Genomic DNA, 21753 nt, shown 5'->3' on the forward strand with positions numbered 1-21753 from the left:
AAATTCCTTTTCTAATGTAGTCTCATAGTCGCCTTTGAACTTGCTGTTCCTCTGTCTGAAATACATTTTTCCTCAGATAACCACAGTTAACTCAATCCCTTTTTTCAGATCGTTCTTTAAATGTCACTTTCCCAAGGGCTTTGGGCTTCACTAAGTTGCTGAGGCTGACCTTGGACTTGTGATCCTTCTGCTTCAACCTCCTGAGTTGCTGGAATTACAGGTGTGCACCACCACACCCAGCTCTCACTATCTTTCTTTCTGATCTGTCGATCCTGGTTCCCCATTAAGAGGGTGATCTGCAATCCCAAAGACCTCAATATCAGAGTTTGACTTTTCCCTGTTCTGGCTCTATCCCTTAGGGAAAGAAACATACCCCTACCTTCAAGAAGGATCCAAGATCAAAGAAGTAATTAAGAAACACACCAGGTGTTGTGCTCTCAAAATGAGAAATGTGTGCCCCTCAGCACCCATTCTTCTGACTTTCAGAAGAATGATCTCTCTTAGTTTTCTCACATTCTCCAAAGAAAGACAAAGGAATCTCTTCTTTGTTATTAAAACCTACCCCAACACTTTTCTAATGGTTAAAATAAAAAAGTACTGTCCTGCAAAATCCCATTAATACCACCACCCACCCTTGGCAGCTCCAGGATAGAGTATAGCCACAGCTTTTCCTGTTCCTTCCCTTGTTCTTTCCTGTGACTCCAACTTTACACATAGGCCCCAGGAAATTTCCCAAACACTCTGTGGCAGTACAAAGCTAATGGTGTAATACCACCTCTCGAACATTTTTTTAAAAAATAGACTATCCATTAGTCAACATGGAAGCCTGGTAAAACTAGGCTGATGGATAACTCGTTTTGTTCTGAGTAGAATTAAGAGCAGTAGATCTGAAGCCTTGATTAAAAAAAATTAAAAACAAAAACAAAAAAACTTATGCATTAACCTTCCTTTACTGAGAGCAGATTTAAATAAACAAAGTTCAAGATTTTTCAAGAGGGCGTATGTTCCCAAGTAGGTACCGTTGACAGGATAAACACAGATTCATTAATTGTTATTTCCCACCATTTCTTGATTATCACTATCTGATAGCATCTATTAACAAGATTATCAAGTTTGGTGTGCAAAAAAATCCAAGTAAGAATGTCAAAAGATGAGATCATTGACCCATCAGTCCTAGCACATAAATTTCTACTTGTGGATGTGGATTCCCTCTGAATTCATCACAAGTTGCATCCCAGACTCCCTAATTAGCACTCTCATACATTTTTGAATTGAGAGGTTAAGATTAAGGTAAAATCAAAGGACACTCTTTCAGATGGATGTCTGACCCACACGTTGGTGCCATTAGAAGCATGATATAATACTCTGAACATTTAAAATTTAACAAAGACTCTGACTTTTATAAACTATAATTACTCATTCCTATGAAAGGCTTGTTAGTGATCATCCTTAAATATAATCCTGACCATTTTCTTCTGTGTTAATCTAGCTACTCTGTTACTTGCTCCATCACCTACTAAAGAAGTGGTGTGATAGGAATGAAGGAAAGAGAGAGATGAATTCAAAGGTGAGGTGGAGGGCATGGACAGTTTCTAGAGAAGATTGGGAAGGAGCATCGAAAGGACCTTCATCGACATTGATCAACCTTTGGGCACTCCTTCATTAGATATTTAATGGGCACTCCTGTGCTGTGTTCAAGGCATATATCATGGTGAATAAAGTGACCTAGTTCTTGTGGTTCACAGCGTTAAGTGGAGAATACAGTTCTTCATCAAATGATCTCACAAATACAAATGTAAGTTTGAACTGTGCACCATTTGGTACCAAAGCTATAACCGTGACCTAATATCTGAACTTGTATGAAGGTGGGAGATGGGGAGAGAAGTGATCTTGCAAAGGTCACTAAAAAGTGATCCAGGATCTGGGCATGGTAGTGCACACCTGTAAGCCCAGCTACCCAGAAGGATGAGGAGAAAGGAATTGTTAGTTCAAGGCCAGCCTGGGCAAGTTAGACCCTGTCTCAAGACAAAAATAAATTTAAAAAGGGATGGGTTTTGGAGCTCCATGGTAGAGTGTTTGCCAAGCATGCATGAAGCCCTGGGTTTCATCATATGAATATATATAACTTCAAAATGAGACATGGGAGAATGAGTGACAAAAATTATTCAGCCAAGCGCATCTGGGAGGTGAGTGGAAGAGGACAGTGCTGGCACAGACTGGTAGGAGAGGTCATGGAGGGGGATCAAATGAGAGAAGGCTTGTGTGGCTGGAGCACAAAGAGCTGGAACAAAGGTCAGCAGCAAAGAGATCGCAGGGTGTGTCTGGGAATGATAGTGCACCACCCTAGCTGGAGAGGATATGGATGAACCTAGAAACAACCACTGGGGCCCTGCACATTCTGGAATAGCATGCAAAACAGGCTCGAGAGTCTTAAGTTCTTCGGGAAACAAGAAATCATGACACGTGTGCAGTTACAGGATCAGACCTGTTTAAGGATGATTGTTCTAGAAGGAATGTCAAAACAAACTTTGGAAAAGAAGGAAGTAGAGAGAGCCTCAAATGAAGGGAAACAGTAAGAACCAGATCAGAGGGAGCGAGATCTGAACCAGGGCAATGGGACCCATGGTTGTAGAGGCACTGGAAAGAAGAATCAACAAATTTGGTGACTAATTTGGTATAAATGTGAAAGTGGGGTTGGAGGGAAAAGCTGTGGGTCTGAACTTTATAAGGAGGGGGAAACAAAGAGCAGAATTTTAGAATAAGAAGAACCAGAGGGTTTATTTCAGATAAAGGTTTCTATCAGATGAAGAGGATTTTATTCAGATATGCTACAGTGGTATCTGGGTCAGACAAATAGTTAATTCTGATAATCTGGCATTCTTCGAAAGTTGTGTTTGGAAACAAAGATCTAATGGGTGCTTACTAAGTGCCAGGCATTATTTTGTACACTGCAGATGGAATAGAATTTAGACCAAATTTCTGCCTTCATGGAAGGCAAAAAGAAAAAAGAAAACCCCATGGGACACCAAGGGTCATGTGGTTAATCTGAAAATAAAGCATAAACAAGTGATCCACAAGCAAGGCAGCAGTTCAAAGAACTGGTCACTATCTTGTATCAGATTCTCAAATAAAACATTGTGAAGGTCAAGGCTCTCCTCTTAGGAGACACATTAGAATGCAAATTCAAATCGCCAACTATCATCAAAGGGGGAAGTAGACTTTAAAAGCTCCTTGTGAATTTCATCCAAGAATTTAGAGGACACAGCAAAGGACAGGATAAATAATAGATTCTTATTCTTTGGAAAAGAGAAAGAAGACATAGGGAAATCCCACTAGAAAGGCTGTTTAAATATCTTGGCTCTTCACCAACCCTCAGAGTACAGATTGAATTTCAAAAATAAATAAATAAATAAAAACTTCTTTGCCATTTTTACTTCCAACTAGGTGCCAAAATTATATTCTATTGAGCAGCAGGGGGCTAAGGATCTCAAGCCTATTTGAAATGAACCTGTAATGAACAAAATATAATATTCTAACTAAAATTATCTTCAAAAGGAATGAATAAAGGACTCAAAGTAAGATTCAAAGCCAAAAGATAAATTTGATTAATTTAAAAACTCAAAACCAAACATGAGAAATATGCCCGCATATCTATACACCCTTATCTATATATAAAATCAAGGCAAGATGTTAAAAATTACAGGTAGATGATTAAAACTAAAATGTCTACAGCGTGAAGCTTGTCAATGAGTTATTGGAAATCCGATCTATTTATAACTAGATAATGCTAAAGTTCTGTGGAAGAGTGAATGAGAGAGAACAGCTGAGAAATGTATAAAAAGGAATTCTACTGAGAGGGAGAGGGCTAAATAGTCAAGGTATTGTCAACACTACTATTAAATAAAACTAAATCTCTGTCTTGAAGATGGGTCCATACAGGAGTCCATATATAACAAATTGCAACCATTATATAAACTATGTAAACTAACTGCAAGACTCATTTAGGAATGTATTTTTATTACTGATACTGAGTCTCAGCCAATCACAGCAGCTAAGTTTGACCCAGTCACAGGCTACCAACCAACCAGACCATGTTCAAATAAGAAAACCATACAGCTGGAACCAGCAGAGTTGCTTTCCCTCACTTCCGTTTTCTGTCCATTCCTGCTACCTGCTCACCTTGCAGATGCCAGTTCTCTGCACCTACCTGTTCTGCTCTTGAAGGCTGCCCATTTTGTGAGTTGTTCTGTGCTCAGCTCAATTCTGCTCAATTTAATTTGTCTAAGCTTTTTCCTTTAACCTCATTTTAAATCTACAATATTCTAAATGGTGCACATTAGGCAAGCAGGTTCTTGATATAAAGCAGAATCCAGACCCATGTCTTGAGAATTCTATAAGTGAAAAGGGTCATTTCAAAAAATGAGAAGAGATTGATTAATGTCTACATAAATGGTCTCAGAAAAAAGAGCAACTCATTTAGAAAAATAAAGCATGATCTCCATAAATAGGAAAATCTTGGCCTCATTGATTTGGCCCCAAATAAGTTTTTTGCTATGATTTTATCCATGCAATTCTTTTAAATTTCAATTTACAAATACTGATTAATTTTCCTTGAGAAATTTTCTGGAATTAAATCAATTTTATTATTCCTTGACCAATTATCTAATTAGTAAAGTAAAAAGCATTTCCGATGATCACTATTTACATTTTATCTTTTTGAAAGTGTTTTTGCTTAAGACCAAAAATTCTTTTCACATGAAGTTTCTAATGGTTTAAAGCAAATTGCTTTATCTTCATCAAATCTTATTAGTTAAAGCTATCACTCCTAGTTTTCTTCTATGACCATTTTTTGTTTTGTTTTGTTTTGTTTTTTGTTGGTACTGAGGATTGAACCCAGGGCACTCAACCACTGAGACACATCCCCAGCCCTTTTTTATATTTTATGTGGAGACAGGGTCTCCCTATGTTGCTTGGGACCTTTCTAAGTTGCTGAGACTGGCTTTGAACTTGTGATCCTCCTGCCCCAGCATCCCAAGCCACTGGGATTACAGGCATACACCACTGCGCCTGACATGACCATTGTTTTTATCAGGTCAAAGTTTTCCCAAGTCAAATACTGCAGATATAAATTTGTCTAGAAGATTTTATTCATCAGGAAGCAACTAGTTAATAACTTATTTTATTATATGTACTTGTAACTGTCAGCATTAACTTATGTTGATTACAAAATAGAGTGGTCAAACCATGCTACATCAGATTATTATTTTACAACATATACACAAATTCCATGTGGATTAGAAATTGTGAAATAAGCACAAGTAACAAAGTATTAGGAAAAATAGAAATTTTTCTTTTTTTTATAATCATGGAGTAGAAAAAGGCTTTTCATACATGTCTAAAAATTTGAAGCCATAAAGGAGATTTAACTGCCTTTACCCATCCCAGATGAGCTATAACACTAGCATGTTCCAAATGTTCCATGATGGGAGATATAGGGGCTAGAACACAGGGTTTCTTGCTGTGGGAGGGGATGGGAGAAAGGGGCTGATTAAGAACAGATGTGGGTGGGATCAATAGATATGCGAAGGGCTATGGAAGTATATATGAGATTTGAGTTTTTAAATTATTCAAATATTTTTATCATTACAAAAATGGTACCTAATAATAACTAAAATCAAAAACAAACTGTTTAATATAGAGTAAAAGCACTTATTAATCCCCCAAACTACTTATAGAAATAGCCGTTATTAACAATTTTATTAATATTCATTTCAGGATTTTTTACTTGTTCCGTTTTTTACTTGCTGACCTTGCATAGTGTACCAGAAAATGGAATTCTGGCTTTCTTTAATGTAAATAAAACACACTCAGATATTTTCTTACACACTTAATTATTTTTGTGTCACATTAAAAAGAGTGGATCTATCTAGTTTGATTTAAATATTGTGTGCACGTGTCTATGTACTCTTTAATAAGAGATGGAAGGGAGGAAAGAATTTAAATATTCATCAGTCAGTAAAGGTTACAATTATATCAATACTTACAGAATATTCTTTTAAACTTTCTTTTTGATATGAAAGAAATATATATTCCACTTAGGAAACATAGAGAAACACAGAGAGGGGAAGAGTCACCCATAATCCACCGACAGAGCCCAACCGCTGTTAACTTTTGATGAAGACAGAGTCTCTATTTAAGGCATCCAGAACAGCTGTGGCTAACAATCTTGCAAGAGCTAAAGTTCAAAAAGCAGGTCCCAGTATCATATGATCAAGTCGAGTAGGTAGGAAGTTAGAGACCACAGGCCCCATAGACCCTGACAAACAGGATGAGGAGGAAGCCAAAAGGTGGTCAGTGACTTCTTTTGAAAAACACACTGTTGGAATTAACAAAGGCAGAGCTCAGGGCAGAAACTCCGACCCTGGTTGTGAAACGGGCAGATTCATTTCTGTTGGCTCAGATAAGCTTGGAACCTTGGGCTGCAAACACAGCCCTGTGGATTGGCAGGAACCTGGAAAGTGACAATGGCCACCATAAGAAGCTTTATCTTCACATCCACCCTGCTTCCCCTTAAATTTCCACTCAGGCTGAACTGACACCCTGGGGCATTTCAAACCTGAAGTCTTTGTTTAAAGGCCAACGTAGGAGTTGACTGGGGCTGAATACAAGAGGGAAACTTTAGAAAGAACTTCAAAAATTGGTTCCATTTTAAGCTAGAAAGCAAAGTGTCATAACTGGTAGCACTAATGATTATTTTTCAGGAAAAGATGAGAAAAAGACTAGGATGGTAGAAAGCTTCTCACGCAGTTAAATTAATCCTCAGATTTTAGAAATGGTCCAAAGGGAAGAATTAAGCCCTAAAAAGACCTTTAAATGGAGATCAAACTTCTTCCATGGAGGGCCAGATAGCAAGTACTTCAGGTTTTGCTGGGCCAGTCAGGTTCTGAAGCACCTGCCAGAGGCTGCTATAGAGGCACAAAAGCAGCCAGAGACCATCTATAAACAAATGGTAGTGTTCCAATCAAGCCTTACCAATGGATGCTGACCTTTGGATTGTGAAGTTATCGTGTAATACAAAATATTCTTCTCTTGATTTTTTTTTCTATCATTCAAACATACAAAAACGTTCTTTAGCTTGTTGGCAGGATATAGGCTGACCTGTGGTTTGCTGACCCCTCAAACAGTTCCTGACTCAAGTTTACATTCTAACAACATAGATAAGAGCAAACTGGAGAAACGGGAGGTCTTTCACATGGAGAGGTTTTCTGCTTAAATTGGGGACAGAGGAAACACAGTTAGAGCCCAGAGAATCAGTGGAGTTGGGGAGGGGGATTGCAGGAGCACAGGAAGCCTCCCCAAGGGGTTGAGACCCAAGGTCTATCTCCAAGGAATTGCCCTGTAGTGGCAAGAGACAGAGGGGTAAGACAAGGCCCCTCTTGAATTATGCATGCTCTACTTTCCCAGTGAATCAGGCCAGTGAAAAGATCAGCAGCAGCAGAATCAAATTTAATTCAGAAGACTACCCCCCTTTTTTTGCATAAAGATGAGGCCCGACTTTGTACACAAACAAAAACCAACAGTTCTCAGATCACCTCCACATCAGTATTTGGAGGAAGTCTTTGTTTACCTGTATGCACAAGGCTCTTATGCAAATTCCAGCAGCCAGCTCAAAATAAGCCTGAGCTTGGTCTTGATGGATTTATTTCTCATTTGCTGCAGGCACAGATCACATCTATTGAAGACAGAAAAAACTGCTGCCCCTCAGCAGCCGCTTGCCCAGGAGTCCCAGGCCTGCCTGGCAACAAGCTTCTCTGCTCCTGCTCCAGTTTGGGCCTGACATTACCTAGCCATTGAATAGTCTGATGGGAAGGGTTCAATGCAGGGTTTGCACTTTCCCAGCCATTAGCCAGCTGCCAACGCATTTCATTATCTTAGGAGCGTTTTGTACATCAAAGACAGCCCCAAACAGTGTGATCAAGTGGAAGTAACAGTGCCTGGTCAACATTATAACTTGCAGCACTTTTTTTTTTTTTTCATGGACCTAATACCATCTGGCACCCAGGAGCAGAAAGGCCAGTGATGGAAAAACCCCAGCACCCTGTTTTGCTTATTGGTGTAACAGTTAATCCTGATAAAGGGCAAGGCCGCAGAGCAACTGCCCTGTTATTATCTTGTATATCTATTGTCTTACACAGGCCAAGCCGCTCTGGAGCAGCCAGAACAAAGGTTGCATGGGATAGAACAGGGGGAAAATATAGAGGGGGCGGGAAGACCCCCTCATTTGTCTTTTTGTTTAATTGTTTAAATTAAACACAGAGAGAGAGAGAGAGGAAGAGGGGGAGACAAAGATTTAAAAGTTTATTCTTTTCAGGCAACAAGGACGTCTGAGGAAATGTCAAAGAGCTGATTTTGAAATCGCCTCACTAGACTCTCTTATAAAATAACTTCTTAATAACCTCTCCTAGGCATACTTTGTTTTTGATTATTTTGAAAAAACCTCCCCTACCCCTTCTGAATTTCCATTATAGATGACCAATTCTCCCTCCCCCCACCCCCCATCAGAGGCTTCTTTTAAATGATTTCTGAGCCCTTCACTGTTCTCTTACAATTAAGGAGAAAAAGTTCGGATGTGAGGGCTCTTAGAGATGTCAAGTAAACTCATCTACAGTGCGCTCCAAATCCTGCTTTCTGGGCAGTTGATTTTCCATTGGCAAATTAGGAAGGAAAATAACGTGAGTGTCTCATTGCCTTTATTTTGACATCAATCTTCAAAACACAAAAGAACAAAAACAAATTGACAATCGCCTTCTCTGCTGAAGTGAGAGCAAATGATTGGGTTTGTGGTGTTCTGTTGTTGTTGTTGTAGTTGTTGTTGTGTTTTTCCAGTCTCAAATGTGGTTGCCTTGATGCGCTGGGAGTGTTTATAAACTCTTCAGTGATTTTTCCACCCCTTGCACAAGCTCCTCCCCTCTTCCAATCTTTCTCCTAACCCTCCCCACCCCACCGCTTCCTTCTCTCCAGGAGGAAAAGCCTGAAATTCTGAGTAAGAAACTTCCCGTTGTGGTGTAAGCTCACATGAGGGCATGATTTTGCAACAGCCACTTCAACAATTATGTAAACTTTTCAAAGCACAGAAAATGTCTAGAGCAAGAGTTACCTGGTACACACAGTGGTGCCAATCTAGATGGTCATATATCTTTTAAATTTTTAGTAGATGCTACCCAATAACAAACTTGAGGTTTGAAATTTTCTCAGAAAATTCAACTTAATCTATTATCTCCCACTGTTTGTCTCTTCACTCTGACATATTGTAGCAGAATTATAACCCTGCTCAGTAAAAGGACTGCTATTTTTAAGTTGGCGTGGAATTTGAGCTCAGAGAAATGAGGCCCCTAGCAGCCAGTATTTAGAAGTAAATTCTCTGACTAGGAATATCCTCAACACACAGTGACTCTTTTCCTTATTTCTATCCTCCCTAAGATTCAGTAAAAAAAAAAAAAAAAGAGAGAGAGAGAGAGAGAGAGAGAGAGAGAAAGAGAGAGAGAGAGAGAGAGAGAGAGAGAGAGAGAAAATAGGCCAGAATGGAGTGTAGTTGAAATCTTTGGCCAAGTAAGGGAGGGAAAAAAAATACTACATGGTAGTCAGGTTCCTGGTACACTCATAATGTCTGCTTCACACGTTTTACAAAATGCTATGTCTTGCTGTGGAAAGAAACATTTACTAGAAGAAATCTTGAGCTGAAGTTGCAGAAACATCGAATCAACTGTTTAAGTTAACAACAGAGCTTGAACCGGAATCCAGGACTTCTGTTTCTGTGCTGTTATTGCCCTGGAGTGAACTGGCTCATTGAGTCCTGACTGATGGCTTACCACACCACACTCTGTGGCAGATATTGACAGTACCTTTTGTAATGGTAAGTAAGAAGAGATCCTTGCTCTCTGGAGGAACTCACAGTTTAATACTGGAGATAAGCATTTAAACTAAGAAATGTAAGATGATTCTCCTTCTTTCTCTCCCTTCCTCTCTCGTCATAATGTGACACAGCTCAGAAGGGCCCTTCCTGGAACCTGCATCATGGACCTTGTACTTCCAGAAACATGAGCCAGAATAAACCTCTTTTCTTCCTAAAGTAAAAGACATAAAATAAATACAACGAGAATTACAATTGAGAGTGACAGGTACTAACATAGAGGGAACAGTACCAGGCTGACAAAAAGAAAAAATAAATAGGTCAGTTATATCTGAAAAGGTCTTCCTTATTCTTGCTTTCATGTTGAAGGAGTGACATGCCATTGTGTTAAAGTCAAATAAGTCTTCGTCCTCAAATTATCCTAGAATGTAAATCAATTACGTGTGGCATGTCTTAAATTACACTTCAGATATGACTTAATCTGTTGAGGTACTTCCTATGATTATTCTGGATTTGTTGGTGCAGTGTTTTAAAGAAGTGGGGCTCTGTGGTTTTTCCATTCTGATTGTTCAAAAGCAATGTTCACTGAAGGATTTGGCTGACATGCAAAGAAGCCAAAATTTGCAGAGGAGTGGGAAAAGACTAGCTCAGAAGAGAAAATTACACATAATTCCTTTCCTTTCATTTTACAAAAACCTTAGACCTACCTAGAGTTGCTGGGGATTAAATAGAACTCCCAGTAAACCCCTCCTTCTATAGTTTTTGTTTTTGTTTTGTTTCGTTTTTTAGTTTTGAATCTCTGTTTTAAATCCCTAAATTGACTATTCTGCATTCACTTCCCTACAGAAGTAATTCCACTGGTACAGGGATGTCCACTGACATCTTCCTGACAGTTTTTGACAGTCTCAAATGTTCATTCTACATTTTCCACATCCATGTAAGCATTTCTCAGTGGAAAGTTAGTGACTTCCTTGAGATGATCCCTAGTTTGGTGCAAATGTGTTAAGAGGAGAGGGGAATGATTGAGAAATGCTATAATGCTTATTTGATAGGCAAATACAGAAGACAGCATCCCAGCCTGCTTAAAACCCAGGGAATCTTTCAGAATCTTTAATTCTGCCTGAGTTTCAACCCAGGCAAACTCAGCAAGATGGCATAATATCATTATATGATACAATTGCATTTTTCCTCTCTAAATAAGTTTAAAAAAAAAAAAAAAAAACTTTAGCCAGTTAGGGTTAATTCTTTCTTGGAGATTTTCTCTCTCTGTTGCTTCTTCCCCTTTAGTCTCCATCTCTCTCTCTCTCTCTCTCTCTCTCTCTCTCTCCAGCCTGTAGCATGAAACTAGAGAAAAGATGGGCATTCAAGGAAAATAAGAGGTAAATAAGAACTATGGTCCATTTAAAGAAAATAGTACAACCTATCATTAGCCTTGGTATAATCTTTTACTGGTTTACAAATTATTTTTTGATAAATACAATAACAGGATCTGCCTCAAAGAGGTATTGTGAGGACTGAATGTGCTCACACGTTAAAAGATTCCACAATAGTTCTTGACATATTAAAATCTGTCAACAAATGTTAGAGAGCGTTATTATTACTCATGCTATTGTTTTCATCACTGTGATTATAGTCACAGTTTGCATAACTACATACTGAAAACAGTTCAACAAGTACGAGATCACATTTAGTATAGCTTCCAAAAGAATAATTCCATGTCTAAACCTAAACTCCCCTCGAAACTCATTTGACTACTCAGGCAACATTCCATAAACCACAAAGTTCAACTGTTATCTTAAGTACGACTTTAAAATAATTGCTATTAAAACAATTTTGAAACATCCAAGTTCCTTAGAAAACCAGTCACAGTTCAACTGTGTTCTGTTTCTCTTCCCAAATGGTTTGTATTTTCACACCTCTCTCTCTCTCTGTGCTCAGGCTGCTCTTGATCCCTGGAATATCCTCTTCTGATCCCTCTTCCCAAGGTCCAACTCCCCTCCCATTCATCGTGAATGCTTCCTCAACCAAAAACAACCCTCCTCTCTCCTCTGCTTCCAAAGAACATTCTTCATGCTATGTATTGGAATACAGCCTTCTTCCACTTACCATACCCCACCACAGGGAGATCCTTTATTCACAGTCTAGAAGCACTTTCAGGAGTTTTACTGAGCAATAGTCCCAGTGCCCAAACAGTGCCCAGCACATAGGAAGGGGTCCTTCATTGTTTGCCAGATTCCAACAAACATATTTCAAGCAGAAAATATGAGACCCATGAGCTACGTTACTAAGCTCCTGGTTTATAATTAAGAGTTAAGGACAGATCAAGGCCAGAAAGAAAGGCTGTTTTAGACTGTTAATTTCATATTCTCCAACTCACAAAATCAACATTTAATGTAGATCCCAAAATAATATCCCACATAATAGTCATAACCGTAAAAGTAGCAAAAATAATGGCCATTTATTTTGTCTTGCTCTCATATTGCATGGGTATTAGCTCATTTAATCCGCACCACAATCCTATTAGTTAAATTCTTCTATCATTCCCATTTTAGAGATAAAGAAACAAAGACACAGATTGACAGTCTCTGCTCATCATCATAAAATCAGAAAGAACTGGATGAAGAATATGAGGGTAGGATTCAAATCCAAGGAAACTAAGAGCTTATTACTACCACAATAATATTTGAGGTTCATTAAGCAAAATACAGAATTTCATTGAAAACTTTAGACTTATGTCAGACAAGAAATAGACTTATTCCTCTCTACCACCGTGACTCCTTTAGATTGTGTAGATGGAAATGGGAGGGATAGGAAAGACAGTGGAATGGGACAGACATCATTACCCCTACGTACATGTATGATTACACAAATGGTGTGAAACTACATCATGCACAACCATAGAAATGAAAAGTTGTATCCCATTTGTGTACAATAAATCAAAATGCAGTATGTAAAAATAAAAAATAAAAAAAGAAGTAGACTTATTCCTATCATCTAAGGGCTATTAATGGGGTAGATAATAGCAAGTGTGAAATTCTGATTTTTCATTATGATTAACTATAGATATACCAACTTCTCATTGATTAAAGTCATTACCAAACGTGTGGACACATAATTCCCACCAGGAGCTCTTTGCATGTTTTACCCAATTTGGTTCCATCTTTCTAGTTCTATGTTATCTTCCATTAGTTTCTAGCTAATTGTATTGGAATACAGCCTTCTTCCATTACCCTACTTCTTCCATTTTCCTCACTCATTAACTAACCACTCCATTCTGCCCCCAGCCCTCAGAAGAGAGGCCAGGCTACCTCAAAAGCATAGCTCACATGGTTAGTCTGCTCTCTCTCCTCCTCTCCCCTCCAAGTTTAACTTTTATGCATTTCAAAAGACTGCTTTTAAGTGGTGCTGGAATATATAGCTCAGTTGATAGAGTGCTTATTTCACATGAACAAGGCCCTGGGTTCAATCCCCAGGACCACATAAAAAAAAAAAAAAAAGAAAAAGAAATTAAATTCAAGCAGAGAAACAAGATGTATCCCATTTGTTTACAATAAAAATAAATTTAAAAAAAAGAATGCTTTTAATAATATAAGATCTTAGCATAAATACCATAATAGTTTTCTTTTGGTTAGTTTTTACATGATATAATATTTTATCATTTTATTATTAAGTTCTTCTGTATATTTTAGGCATTTTATTTATAAACAATATGTAGCTGGTTCTTATTTGTGCTTTTTAAAATCCAGTCTGACAGTATTGGTCTTTTACTTGCATTATTTAGTCCATTTACATTTAATGTAATTGTCGATATGATTAGGTTTAAGTCTACCATTTTGTTATTTGCTTTTTATCTATTTCTCCTTTTCAGCTTTTCTTTTGACTGATTAGTTTTATAATTCCATTTTCTCACTCTATTACCTTTTTGGCCAAACATTCTATTTTTTCTATTATTATTATTAAAGTGTTACTCTACATAATGCAATATGCATAAGGTTATGCTTTGATTTGAATAGCTGTTCCCTCTCAAACTCATGTTGAAATTCAATGTCAGTATAATAGGAGTAGAAGCTTTAAGAGGTAATTAGGCTGGATTAATGCCATTATCACAGGAGTGGGTTCTTTATAAAAACAGAACTTTGGCCCTTTTTCTCTCATTCTTACCTCTCTTTTCCCTTCTGCCCTTCTGTCATGGGATGACATAGCAAGTAGACTGTTGCCAGATGCTGGGAAACTTGATATTGGACTTCCATCCTCCATAACTGTGATCCAGTAAATTTCTGTTTATTATAAATTACCTAGTCTCAGTTATTCCATTATAAATAGAACAAAATGTACTAAGACAGAAAACTTCTTGAATTTTAAGACAAATGAGTATCTTTATCTCTTTCCAGATAATATGAGAAATTCAGAACCCCTTTAATGTGTGAAGCAACTTTTATATTACTTAGTGATTTTTCTGGGTTTTCTGTTCCAGTTTATTGATTTGCTTGCTATGTTTATTCTATCTGCACTCCATTTTTTTTAATTCCTATAGCTTTATATTTAATACATATGATGAGAAAAGGCTTCCTTCTTCCAAACAGTTCCTGAAACCTGTGTTTTTAAAATTTCCTGGTTAAAGTAACAATTTTATAACATGGACCTTATAATCTTTTGTCTTGACTGGCAAGCCTCCCTGTCCAAATATATATACAAAAAGAGAAAATTATTTTGATTTTGGTTAAGACTTCAATGATTATAGAGAATAATTAAGAAGAAAAATCTTTATAATATTGAATTTTCTTGGCTGGAAACATTTTAACATTCTTAATTAAATTTCATATGTTTTCATATAAATTATGCATGTTTCTTAATTTTATTCAACTATGTTTTTTACTTTTAAAGTAAGTGGACTATTTTCTTCAATTATATTTTCTAATTAGTTATTTTTTGTATGTAAGATATTTTTAAAAATTTCCCATTATTAATTTTGTAACAACAATCTTACTAATTATTTCTAATTATTTCTGGCATGTTTTATCAGTCAGTGCACTTAGTGTTCGAAGACAGGGAACTATATAGCTACCTAGTAATTAGAATTATGCTAACTTCTTTACAATATTCATCCTCCTTCCTTTTTTTCTTGAATAATGACACATCAGCTTGGATGGGAATTAATTTCAAACTTCAGTTATAGGCTTGAGGCCTAACTCACCAAAACTATCCATTTGTCATAATATCAATCCCCTCATTAAAATGATTAGTTCAAGGGTAAGTATGACAGACCTAGGCTCAGAATGGCATGGCATGCCACCAGTCAGAGTAATTTTAAGGGACAGTGCATATGATTCAGTAGTGTCCAAGGTCTCCAGAATGGGAGTTCTCTTTCTGACTTGTAAGGTATAAACCCACAGAAAGGCTGGAAGCAAACCTCATTGGTCATTTTCTTCATGAGACAACCAGTCCAACAAAGGAACACAAAACTAAAAGAACAGAGAGAAATCAAAGAGCACTGAAAAAACCTGAAATCAGGCCTATATTGTAACTTTATAAGAGCAAATATATCCCACATTATTTCTTAAACCAGTGTGCAGTATTTGAAACCCAAATTATCCTAAAGGATATACCAGTTCAATACTATATTCAAGAAACATGTCTAAAAGGAAATAACAAAGAACAGTATGGAAATAAAGGAATGTGGAATATTACACTAATTAAATATATTCAAACAGAAAGTATGAATGCCAAGATTAAAAATTAGATAAGAATATAAGATCAAGACCCTTAAGCAGGGGGAAAAAAAGGCATATTAGAAAGTCTAAAAGTAAAATTAGCGAATTCTTGTATGCCAAGACAGGTATAACTTTCATAAAACTCATGGTGATAGTGGGAAATTTTGTAACAGAATCTGATGGATCAAGAACATAAAAATACATAAGGTTATAGAGAATACAAATAACACCCAAACAACATATTATAAAATTTGAACTCTTTTCTTCCCCATGAAATTTCTCTATCTCTTCTTTGCCATTTAAGCATGCTATTTATCCTATCTTTACAAAACAGATCCTCTCTTTGCCTCATCCCGTCTTCCCCGCCTCCTTTCACCACCAGCTACCACCCATTTCTTCTTAGTTGTCCACACTTCCTACCCAAAAGTCTTTCACTTTCCTATGAACCCGTTCTACACAGGCTTCTTCTACCATCATTAACAGGAACTGCTCTTTCCATGCTATTAAAGGTGAAATATTGCTAAATCTAATCAATACCATCTTCATTGTTCTCCATCTATTGGTACTATCGTAGTTTAGAAAGGAGGTGTTCCCCAAAAGTTCATGCTTGAGACAATGCAAGAGGTTCAGAGGTACAATGATTAGACTACATGAGCTTTAACCTAATCTGTCCACTGATATAGATTAACTGGGTGGTAACTGTAGGCAGGTAAGGTGTGGCTGGAGGAGGTGGGTCACTGGGGGCACCGCTTTAGGGCTCATTTTTTGCCCCCGGTGAGCAAAGCTTGCTCTCCCTTCTTCCTGGTTGCCAGGTCCTCAGCTGTTTCCCTCCATCATGCCTTTCTGCCATGATGTTCTGCCTCATCTTGGGCTGAAAGGTAGGGAGTCAGAAGACCATGGACTGAACCTCTGACACTGTGAGCCAAAATTGACTTTTACTCCTCTACATTGTTCTTATCAGGTCTTTTGGTCACAGTGATGAAAAAGCTAAAAAAGTATCATTTATTATTATTTTTAATTGATTTTTGTGGTGCTATGAATTGTGCCTAGAGGTCTTTCTTGCACATACAAAGCAAGTGCTGAACCCCGGAGTGGCATTCCAGGCCTGTTAGTACCAGTTAACCCATTCATTGACATCCCTCCTCTTACAAACACTTGCTTCACTTGCAGAATATCACACTTTAAGAATAGACCGAAGGTATCAGTGGCCTAAAACTTATACAATATAAGACTGGGAGGTACATCTTCAATGACACTTAAGAAGTAGGCTCAAAAACTAGTTGTGAAGTTTATATTTACTTAGAATGACAAATCACAAAAATATAAATTTTTAAAAATTGATTAAGCCAAAAATCACAGACACTAAGGAAAAAATGACATATAATTCTTACTAAGTGCCTGACCTATCTAATTTGGTTCAATTTTTGATCATATTTTCAATTACTTTTTAATATAGCAATCATTTTAATAAAGTTAATTTAGCAACAATAGAATGGTAATTTAGTTTTTCTTTTGTATGGTTGATAAAAAGTTGCTTTTCCTACTACCTGAAATGCTAATTCCTCAATGTTGCTTTTTGTTGTTATTGTTGTTTTTTTTGTTTTTGTTTTTGTTTTTGTTTTTTTTGTCTGTTTTTTGAGAAAAAAAAGGTACCAGGGATTGAACCCAGGGGCACTTAACCACTGAGCCACCTCCCCAGCCCTTTTTTTATATTTTATTCAGAGACAGTCTCACTGAGTTGCTTAGGGCCTCACTAAGTAGCTGAGTCTGACTTTGAACTCACGATTCTCCTGCCTAAGCACCCTGAGCTATTGGGATTAGGGGTGGTCACCACCATGCCCACCTACTCCTCAATCTTAATGAAAATGTTCACTTTTAGAGACGGCTTCCATGACCATCCAGCCTAAATTTTAAACCGCTGGCATTAATTAGCTTTCCATTGCTGGGACAATATACCTGAGAAAAACAACGTACAGGAGGAAAGAGTTGTTTTTGACTTAGGGTTTCAGAAGATTTGTTTCATGGTCCACAGGCTCCATTACTTTTAGGCCTGTAGCAAGGCAGGAACATCAGAGTAGAAAGCATGGCAGAGGAGAGCTTCTCATTTTACTACAGTTGGGAAGCAGGTGGTGGAACAGGGGCAGTGACAAGATTAACCCTTCTAGAACATTCCTTCAGTGAACCTGCTTCCTTCAACTAGGCGCCACCTTTTAGAGTCCCTAGCACTTTTCAATATTGCCATCAAATTATTAATCATCAGTGGGTTAATCCACTGATGGGGTCAGAGCCTCATGACTTTCCCAGGAGTCTCACCTCTGAACTACTTTGGGAACCAAGCCTTCACCACATGAACCTTTGTGGGACCTTTCAGATTCAAAGCATAGCGTCACTTACCAATATCTCCTATCCCATCTTACAGTGTTTGCATTTGTGTCTACCTAAAACTTCTTTTCTTCACTCTCATGATCACTTCCTTAATTCCTTTAGATATTTTACCAGAGTAACCTGATCTCCCTGACAATTTCATTTAAAACTGCAACCACGTACCACTCCCACAACACTGGAACTCTCCCAATGTCCTTCCCATTTGATTTTTATCCACAGTATTTGCCGCCATGTAGCATTCCATTCTCTAAAATATAGTTTTATTTATTTATGGTCTGTATAGTGCCATGAAAATCTAAGTTCAATTAAGTAAGGCAAACTCAATTGTCTGGTACACTGCGTGGAGAACAATGCTTTGTACATTGTAGATCCACAACAATTTTTACTGAGCTAATGTGTATAAATTTTTGGCTTAGGTTCATCTTAATACATTTATAAAAGCAAATATATTAATCACACATTTTCTATGAGTACTGCATGTCAACAAGATGACTAAAGATAGTTAAATGTTTGGATATTAAAAGCTAGTCTAGAAGACTAGTTCATCTAAAGGCAAAATTAATATTTAAATGATATACTTAGAAGAGCTTTATATAAGAGCTACTAAGACAAAGTTCTGACTAGAAAAAGAAATTTATGTCTTTAAACGTTTCGGTTATCAAAATCCTTTAATTCATGGAGTATGCAACTTAATTTACTTGAAAAAATAACTATGATAATTAAAGTTATCAGGAAATGAATAAAGTCTGAAATTAATGAACTAGGAAGCAATGAAAATAAGAGAAATATTAAATAACTAAATCTTGGATTATTGAAAAAGAAACAATGAAATACATAAATCCCCTAGACATGCTGGTTTTAGAATATAAAGAGACAGGGAAAGAGAAAAAAAATATACAACATTGAATTAGGGACAAGAAATATAAGTTCAGATACAAAAATCATTAAAATAGTTATAAGAAATTGAAAAAGAAAATTTAGTGCAAATTAATGCCATTGCATTATTTTGTCAATAACCAAAGTAGATCTTAGCATAAAAAGAAAAATGAAGAGACCCAAGAAGCTGGAATATCATGAAAGACCTGACATTAGACTTAGATTAACTTAAAAAGGGGTTAGGCCCAGAAAGCTTTAGTGCAGGGATGAAATGACCCTTCAAAATATTGGAAGTTTAGTTCCTCACTGTCTTGATTCTTACTATGCAACTTTGTAGCTTAATAAAATCTGAAAATTTTAATAGATCCTGTTTTCTTAATTCTTGGTACTACCCAAGTCTCAGAAACTAAATGTGATCAAATATTGTAGTATCTATCTGAACTTTTGTTTTCTGAACTCAGACACCAAAAAGACTTGAATGTTGAAAAAATATTTTAAATCCCTATTATATTTATCTTATTCAAAATATTCTGAACTCTCAGAGGTGATTAAAAACTACCAAAATTATCTCTTAACAAATATACTTGAACTTAATAATTTTTAAAAAGTACAATTTACTTTTGAATAGCAGTGCAAATGTTCTAAATAAAACATTTACAATGAATATAGTCAGTATTAAAAGAGTAATCTAAGTAGATATATTTCAGAAAACCATAATTATTACAGTAAAAATTCAAAGAAAAAATATTATACATGTAGATATACCTTTATTTTACCTATATTCAAAATATACTTATATTTTGAAATATATACTATATAAAATATATACTATATAAATATATACTATATAAATATATACTATATTCAAAATATACTTATATTTTGAATAAATATATACTTTATTTTGAATAAAATTTTTGCCAAAATTCCTAATAAAAATTCAGAATAAAATAAAAATATATTATCATTTGTCATTTATCTATATATTCCCACTCTTATTTTTGTTTCTTATTCTTATATTTATTTTAGGGATTCTAAATATAGTAAGGAACTATTAATAGAACAGCCACAATGGGGACTGAAGATGTAGCTCCGTGCTAGAGCATTTGCTTTACATGCACAAGGCCCTGGGTTCAATCCCCAGCACTGGGGAAAAAAACTGAATTTTTGGAGAGATGGGTGTTTCATTCTGTTGGTCTTGAGCTCCTGGACTCAAGCAATCCTTTCACCTCAGGCTTCAAGTATCTGGGATTACAGGTATGTGCCACTGGAATCCAAATATTTTATATGTAATAAAATTTAAGTCTTTGCCATGAAAACCAAATCAGGCAATGTCATTTACCATAAATGGTTTTCAGAATTATTTAAGATAATGTGAATAATGCTAGAAAACGAAATTTAAAAAATGGAAGAAAAGAGATTGGTTTGTTTATGAGTTTTACTATATATGCTTGTAAAACTCAAAAGGTACAGCTAAAAAAATACAGTATGGCCAACGAGAAAATTTAACGAGGCATCAAAATACAAGAAAAGTACGGACAAATTATAGATTGAACTTCCCTTATCTGAAATGAATGAGAGCAGAAGTATTTCAGATTTGGGATATCTTCAGATTTGGGAATATTTGCATATACTTAATAAAAGATCTTGGTTTTCTATGTAAAAAATTCTGAACAACTTTATGTACAATATTCTCATCTGGCATATTCTAATCAGGTTATAGGTCAATAAAGTTTTTGAATTATTTCAAAAATAAAATAAAATAAAAGATCTTGGGAATGGGACCCAAGCCTAAATTCATTTATGGTTTGCATACATCTTAGACACATAGCCTGAAGGGTAATTTTAAATAATATTCTTAATCATTTTGTGCAAGAAACAATCGATGTTTTATAGTATGGAACTTGCCAGTTGTGGTGTCAGCTTTGTACTCAAAAAGTTTCGAATTTTGATGCTTTTGGAATTTTGGATTTTTAAATTAGGGAAACAGCCTGTGTTGATTTTCTTTATATTAATATAGAGTTAAAATGGATATATACAGTCATCCACTTTGCAATAAAGATACAGAGCAAAAAGTGTCTGAAAATATATTACATAAAAAAGACCCTGCTGGTAAAATACATTTTTCATAAAAATGTAAACCATGAATGAATGTAAGAATATTTACTACACTAGTTGGAAGGACATAATCTCATTAAAATGTTAATCTTTATAAATAAGAACATGAATTTAATATAAGTACAATTAGAATTTCATTTAATTGTAGGTTCTCTTCCAATCTTATTGTACACATTACATATTTCATAGTATAAATTCTACTATATAATAGAAAATCATTTTCCTGAATAAAGGAAATTCAGAACACGAATTTTAAAGATGTCCTCTGAGCTTCAGAAATAATTTAATAGAATTCACACTGCCATCTATAAAGCATGAGAAGACCTATTCTCTCACATCCCTACCAGCACAAAATAAAGAGACATAAATATACAATGAACACCCATCCTCCTACTACCTTAAATAGAAAAGAAGAACATGATCAATGCAGTTGAAACTCACTGAACACATAGTTTAGATTCTATTCTCCAACCCCCTGAGGTAACCACTCCCCTGAATTTGGAACTTATTATTCTCATCCATTGCTTTATATTCTCACAATGTACTGTACATAGAGAAATGTTGACATGTTCTAAATCAATGATAAATACATGGATGCTTTCTCTTGCCACTTGCTTTAGTTTGCTTTGGAGAACAGTATGTTTATAAGACGTTGATTCGCTGTATAGCCCCAGCCCATTCTAGTTTCCTGCCTTAATACACAAATCATTGGGTCTCCATATCTAAGAGCGCTGAGTTAAATTTACATTATCT

The sequence above is a fragment of the Sciurus vulgaris genome, assembly GCF_902686455.1.
Source record: "Sciurus vulgaris genome assembly, chromosome: 5".
Classification (NCBI taxonomy): Eukaryota; Metazoa; Chordata; class Mammalia; order Rodentia; family Sciuridae; genus Sciurus; species Sciurus vulgaris.